The sequence below is a fragment of the Eriocheir sinensis genome, chromosome 66, assembly GCF_024679095.1.
Source record: "Eriocheir sinensis breed Jianghai 21 chromosome 66, ASM2467909v1, whole genome shotgun sequence".
NCBI lineage: Eukaryota > Metazoa > Arthropoda > Malacostraca > Decapoda > Varunidae > Eriocheir > Eriocheir sinensis.
The window spans coordinates 3,698,983-3,706,399 of NC_066574.1; the positions used below are offsets into that span (position 1 = coordinate 3,698,983).

At 40.4% G+C, this 7,417-nt stretch overlaps 1 long non-coding RNA gene across 1 annotated transcript in view; it reads left to right on the top strand.

The window, feature by feature from the left end:
* The first annotated feature begins 1,849 nt into the window (after nt 1-1,849).
* LOC126987744 (uncharacterized) overlaps nt 1,850-7,417 on the top strand; it is a 57,446-nt gene continuing 51,878 nt past the window's right edge. The window contains exon 1 of the long non-coding RNA XR_007741137.1: nt 1,850-1,986. This is a non-coding gene — a long non-coding RNA (uncharacterized LOC126987744). The remainder of the gene's footprint in view (nt 1,987-7,417) is intronic.

Consider the following 7,417-nt stretch of genomic DNA (forward strand, 5'->3'; position numbering starts at 1 on the left):
AAACAAGGTGACTGAAGTGTAAACAGGGTTGGTCTTGTTCCTGATCTTGATGTCACAGGTGGCTTGAGATTTCCCCCAGTCAGCCTTTGTATCGGCATCTCCTGTGAACAGAAAACAAAACATACAGAAAATCGGTGTTCAGCTACTCAGGGCAAGATGTCATTCCCTACATCTTGCACGCCACATGCTCTACAGTAACTCTTTCATCGCCTCAATCACTCGTCCACTCGTCTCTCCACTCAGCCCCAGCAACAGCACCATCCACTCCCAGTCCTTGGCAGTGGGTAACGAGTCAAGAGAATATTGTTTTTTTTCTGGCGCTGACTAAAGTATTCTGAGGTCTTTGATAGTTTTAAGGTGATTTGTTGATTTTATGGATTTACTTATATCCTTTAGCTCTCATGTTGAAGGTAAATATGGAGGTTAGATTAAACGTTGCAGGGAAACGACTCTTGTGAATGTTGTGTTTGTGAGGCTGACTAAACTATTTTGAAACCTTGATATTTTTTTTGTTTACATATTGGTTTATATTTATTTTCCCATATACTTCTTATCATTTATTTTTCATTTATTGATTTAGCGTGTATTTAGTAGGACAGTACCATCTGATAATGTAAGGAATGTACGATAGTTTTGTCTTCTTCGTGCATTTGTAACAATACCATATAGTTTTTAAATTCCAAAATCATTTAGGAGAAATACAAAGTTATCTATCTACGTATGATTTATTATGTATGCATTAGTAATACAAGCAGTTGGTCATCTATTATGTGGTAGGCTAGTTAATTAAAGAGGATCAAATTCAAACATGCTATATCCCTCAAACGACAGCACAACGATTCTCTTTTGTCTCCCCGAGGAGGCTCACACGTTTATACTTCTACATTTATACTAGTACACAGTTGTCAGTCCAGTGTTGCAAGTAATGGTACAATTGTACCAAAATGATACATTTTGACAATGCTCGTACATTCTTACGCCGCTCAGCAAAATTGGTACAAAATAGAATTGTCAGACAAAATTTGATACTTTTTACCGTTTTGGGAACAAATTTGATACTTTTTGGCTGTCCTAGGACAGCATTTTTTTTTACAAGCAAAAAAAAAAAAAAAATATATATATATATATATATATATATATATATATATATATATATATATATATATATATATATATATATATATATATATATATATATATATATGTGTGTGTGTGTGTGTGTGTGTGTGAATAGAATCATGACTGTATTACTTCTAGTGATAGCTATATTTACATACAGTGCATGATATCTTATTGATATTCCAGTGATTAACTTGCAGGCTGTGATGTTGTATATTTCATAGCAGTGATATTATGATATGTCTACATAGATGTACTGCATCATACTGTGTCATACATAGTCAAAGAGCAGGTGTTCCTACAAATGTTCCTAATTTAAACTTAAGAGTTACAGGGAAGAAACCTCACTGGTATCTCTTTGTTTTAAGTCTATATTCACTAATGTCACAATCACACACCCATTAGCGGGTAAATAGATAGTAACGAAGATAATAGCAGTGTCCATCAACCTATATGAGAGTCATAGTGTGTGTGTGTGTGTGAGAGAGAGAGAGAGAGAGAGAGAGATTTTTTCTCTCTCTCTCTCTCTCTCTCTCAGACAGCTATGATGATGATTCCATACGTCGCTTTCAGCCGCAATTAAAGAAAATAATTCATACAGTGACGTAACGCAATAAGTAATTTGATTTAATAGATAGATGATAAATTTGATACATTTTGGTTCCAAATGGTACATTTTGAAGATCACGTGGATACATTTTGATTTTTCCTACTTGCAACACTGGTTGTCACTCCATAGGAAGGGAGTGCAATCTATATCCCTGTGATTCATGTGTGTTCCTCCCACGACAAGAAGCTGACGAGGATGAGACAGGACAGAACAGGACTCAGCACACCAACACGCATAACATCCATCATATATTACAGGTGAGCCGCGTCCTTATTAACCACTCAAAACACAACAGATTTGTCACCACCGACCAACAAATTATCCACAGCTTTATAAGTAGCTATATATTTTCCACTTGGAACGAAATTTAACGAGTATTTACATGAATATATATAATCACACTCTGTACTGCCTGGGGGTTGGGATGGCATGCTCCTCCCTTCTCCTTTGCTGTTTACTTGCAACAATAAACTATCAATCAATCAAACTTGTAAGAGAGAGAGAGAGAGAGAGAGAGAGAGAGAGAGAGAGAGAGAGAGAGAGAGAACACAAAAACATCGTCACAACAAAATTCCATCCCCGGGGCTCAAGTCGAAATCTTTCCCAAATAACCTCGTGTTTCCTGATCTCTTCCTCCTCCTCCTCTTTCTCCTCCTCCTCCTCTTCATCTTTCTCCTTCTTCTCCTCTTCCTTCCTCTCTTCATCTTTATCTCTCTTCACATGGAACTCCATAGCTTAGTGGTAGCACGCTCGCCTCACAACTACGAGGTCCCAGGTTCGATTCCAGGGCGGAGTGGGGGGGGACGGATGGCAGTCCCTTTAACCCGTGTCCCCAGTCCACCCAGCAGTGAATGGGTACCGGGTGTCAGTAGGGGATTGTGGTGTGTTGTTGGGGGGTGGGTGTGAGGTTTCAGCCGTACCCAGAGATCCTTCACTCGAGTTCCAAGCTTATTGATGGAGGATATTGGCTAGGGATGACGAGTTCAGAGTGTGATCAGGCCATGGTGAATGAACGACACATACACTCTCTGTCTGTGGATAACATATACACACTCTCTCCTGCAGACTCCTTATGTTCTTATGTTCTTATTATAAATGACACATACACACTCTCTCTCTCTCTCTCTCTCTCTCTCTCTCTCTCTCATATAACAGAACCTTATTTTTTTCAACGCTCTCGATTGTCTTACTTTTTCGTAATATTTTGAATGTAAAATTTGTAACATCTGACGAAAAAACATTCATTATGGTATTTTTTACGTCTTTTTGGGGAAGTAATTACAGTTTGCGATGAAATTTGTACCCCGGAAAAATAGTGAAAATTAGTTTGCAAAATGTGTGTGTATTTTTTCTCATCCGAATGGAGCCAAAGTTTCATTATAGTCAGTTTCCTACAATTAGTCCATTTTTTCTTACAATACGTTCATTCTTTTTTTTGTCTCCGCCTCGAAATTCCACAAGTTTTCGCTTTATATATTTTTTCAACTTTTCATTCATTACATTATTACTTTTTTTTTTAGGAGCACCCGCGCAACTTTCCATTCATAATATATTTTTTTTCATTCACCAGCAGCTATGTTTTTTTTTTAATATATTTACTAACCTATTATTTTTTCTACATCATATTTGTCCCTTTTTCCTTCCCACACTTGCTAATTTGATAAGTTTTCACTGTATATAATATTTTTTTTTTAACTTCAGTATATCTTTTTCTTTATTTAACAGCACCACGTATGTCATATTTTTCACCATCCATATTATTTTTCAACTTTTCATTCATAATATCTTTTTTTTTAATTCACCAGCAGCCGTGTTTGTTTGTTCTACTATAATTACGAACCTTTTATTCCCCGTTATGTCCACCCTGTTTTTCCTCTCCACGTACAAACTCAACAACTTTTAACTATTATATTATTATCAAGATTTCATTCAATATAGCCTATCATTATTTTTATTCCCCGTTATGTCCACCTTTTTTCCTCTAAGTACAAACTCTACAACTTTTGACTATTATATCATTATCAAGATTTCATTCAATATAGCCTATCATTATTTTTATTCCCCGTTATGTCCACCTTTTTTCCTCTAAGTACAAACTCTACAACTTTTGACTATTATATCATTATCAAGATTTCATTCAATATAGCCTATCATTTTTTTTATTCCCTATTATGTCCACCTTTTTTCCTCTAAGTACAAACTCGACAACTTTTGATTATTATATCATTATCAACATTTCATTCAATATAGCCTATCATTATTTTCCATTCAAGAGCAAGCATGTATGTCCAACCAAGCTCTTCATCACACAAATTATTTCTGACTTTTCTAATCATTTTGTCACCTTTTATTGAACAGCACCCGCGTATGTCCACATTTCCACCATCTATATTATTTTTTAAACTTTTCATTCATATCTTTATTTCAACACCCACGTTTGTATTTTCACGATAGATACGAACCCATTCTCTACGTATGAATTGAAGCACAAATATATTCAAACTCTTGCATTTCGTTTCCCTTCTATAGTTTTTGACATTTTTTAATATTGCCTCCATTTTCGGCAGATGTTTTCGTATTTATTGAGGTTATCCAAAGTTTTTTTTTTTTGTTTGTTTGTTTTCTTACGCCCCCATTTGAATTATTTTACTTTCCCCCTTTCACTGACATTCTCTTTCATTACTACGTTGTTTTTCTCCTCCCTCACTTCTATAATCTCTCTCTCTCTCTCTCTCTCTCTCTCTCTCTCTCTCTCTCTCTCTCTCTCTCTCTCTCTCTCTCCACCCTCAACTTTCCCTCCATTGTCATAACTTCCTGCCTTGTTTCTGCTACATACGTTCTCTCATACTCTCATTTTGTCAAGCCTGTGTGTGTATGTGTGTGTGTGTGTGTGTGTGTGATACGGTTCAGGGAAACACGTATGGTATAATATTACACCCGTTTTTAAACCATCGAAACCGGGAACAGGGAGACGATAACCACACACACACACACACACACACACACACAACGACCCCCCTCCCACTACTGGCCCTCCACACACACATACAAGCCCCCTCCCCCCCCACTCCCCCCCATTTACACACAACCCTTCTACACTACTCACTTAGGATTTACTTCAGCATACCGTCGACAACGTACACACACCTGCAGACAAATCGTGGACTTTATTTGGCGGACACGCGAAGTTAAGTCCCCGGGGATCGCTTGAAGGCACGTTGCGCTATTATGCCGATATTTCGCCGCCAGCCAGTTAGCGTCAAGAGTCCGAAGTCGTGGAGAGAGAGAGAGAGAGAGAGAGAGAGAGAGAGCAGAAGCATTAGAAAGCAAAGGCGAGGAGAGTTACAGAGGAGTGAGACTTCAGAGTGAAAGAGAATGTTAGCTGAAAGGGGGAACTAAAAGGAGGAGAGACAGGGACAGACGAGGAAGAGGAACAGACGAGAGGAGGAACAGGAACTGACGAAGAGGAGGAACAGGAGGGAGGAGGAACAGGGGAAGAGGAGGAACAGGAGGGAGTGTGGGAGGAAGGTGGAAGGAAATGGTCTGTGTTGAGGTTGGAGGTTGTGGAAGAAGAGAAAGAGGAAAGGGCGGTAGAAGGGAATGGAGAGGGTGAATGATAGCGAGGAGGTAAAGGGAGGAAAAGCAGGGAGGAAGGGAGACATTGTAGGGAGAAAAGAGCGGAAGTAGGAGCAGAAGAAGGGAGGAGATATGGGGAAATGGGTAGAAGAAAAAGAAATAGAAAAAAGTAAAAGAAAAAGATGAAGAAGAAGACGAAAAAGGAGAAGAAGAAGAAAAGGAAGAAAAAAAAGAGAGCAAGGAGGTGAAGGGACGATAGACATAGAAAAAAAAGGAGGAGGAGGAGAAGAGGTGACGAAGAGGGAAGAGGAGAAAGAATGGAGGTGGGTGGAGGGGAGAAAGTTGGAGGAATGAAGGAATTGGAGGTACTGGAGAAGGAAGGAAGGAAGGAAGGAGGGGAGATGGAAATTATGAAAAGGAGGAGGAGGCCGAGGAAAAGTAGAAAAAAAAGAAGGAAAGGGAGATAACGATGGAGTAGAATGGGAGAGAGGAGAACCTGTTGGGGAGGAAAGGGCGGAGATGAGTGCCATTAGGTGCAGGTAGGGAGGAAACCAATAATGGGGAGGGAAAAAAAGTAACAGGAGGAACAGAAGAGAGAGGAAGGAAATGGGGAGGAAATGGTGGAAGGAAGGAGAATGAGAGAAAAGGGAATAAGGAAAAGGAGCGATGAGAGGAAGAAAAGGTGAAGGAGAAAATGAAGAGAATGAAGGAACAGATTAAGAAGAGCAGACTTGGGAAAGGAAATGGTAGAGGAAGGGGAGGAAGAGAAAAGAGAAATTGGGAGGAGAAAAGAGCGGAAATAGGAGCTGGAGATGGGAGGAAAGGATTGGAAGAGGAGAAAGGGAAGAGAAGGCAGGAGATGGTAGGAAAGAGTTGGGAGTAAAGGAGAGGAAAAAAGAGAAAAGAAGAGAAGAGGAAGAAAGAGATGAGAGGAAAGGACTGGAAGGAAAGGAGAAAGAGAAAGAAAAGAGAAGAAAAGAGGAAAGGGTTGGGAGGAAAGGAGAGGAGAAGGAGAAGAATAGAAGAGAAGATGGAAGGAAAGAGTTGGGAGGAGAGGAGAAAGGTAAGAGGAGATAGGAGATGAAGGAAAGGGGTTGAAGGAAAAAGAGAAAGAGGAGGCAGAAGATGAGAGGAAAGGGTTGGGAAGGAGAGGACCGGCGGAGGACAAAGAGAAGAGGAAGTAAGAGGAGGAGGAGGACATGGACGTGGGTTGGAACAAAATGAGGTCAGGTCGAAATGAATGGAAGCCAAGTCCGTTATCCGGGAGGGCATGTCAAGTGCGGAAACAGCTGTACTGCGTCATAAGCCTGGAACGTTGTGAGCCCCGCGCAGTGTAGGTTAAAGCTGGCGTGGTGGTGGTGGTGGTGGTGGCCTACTGTGACATTCTGCTTCGGTGGGTGATGAAAACAGTGAGCTATAATATAAAAGTGCTTCATTGAGACCACTTGAGCTGGCTGTCGTTGTAAGAGCGTGATCAGATATACCCCACGATAGTTATCTCACACATACTTATTTTCTTGCGTTGCGACCTTACCTCTTGTACCGCCTTCCTGAACGCGACTTATTTTCTTGCGTTGCGACTTTTCTTCTCGTTATGCCCTTCAGACGCGACTTATTTTCTTGTGTTGTGACCTTACTTCTTGTACCGCCTTCCTGGACGCGACTTATTTTCTTGTGTTGTGACCTTACTTCTTGTACCGCCTTCCTGAACGCGACTTATTTTCTTGTGTTGTGACCTTACTTCTCGTTATGCCCTTCAGATGCGACTTATTTTATTGCGTTGCGACCTTACTTCTTGTGCCGCCTTCCTGGACGCGACTTATTTTCTTCCGTTGCGACTTTTCTTCTTGTTATGCCCTTCAGACGCGACTTATTTTCTTGCGTTGCGACCTTACTTCTTGTACCGCCTTCCTGGACGCGACTTATTTTCTTGTGTTCTGGATTCTTCTTCTTGTGGCCCTGTGAGTGTTTGAGGTTCCTGGACGCAATAGATAGACATTTACTGAACGAATAGAACATATGACAATAGAAAGTACCGTAGACAGACAGACAGACAGACAGACAGACGGACGGACAGACGCGCGCACACAAAATAAATTGCTGGGCAGAGAG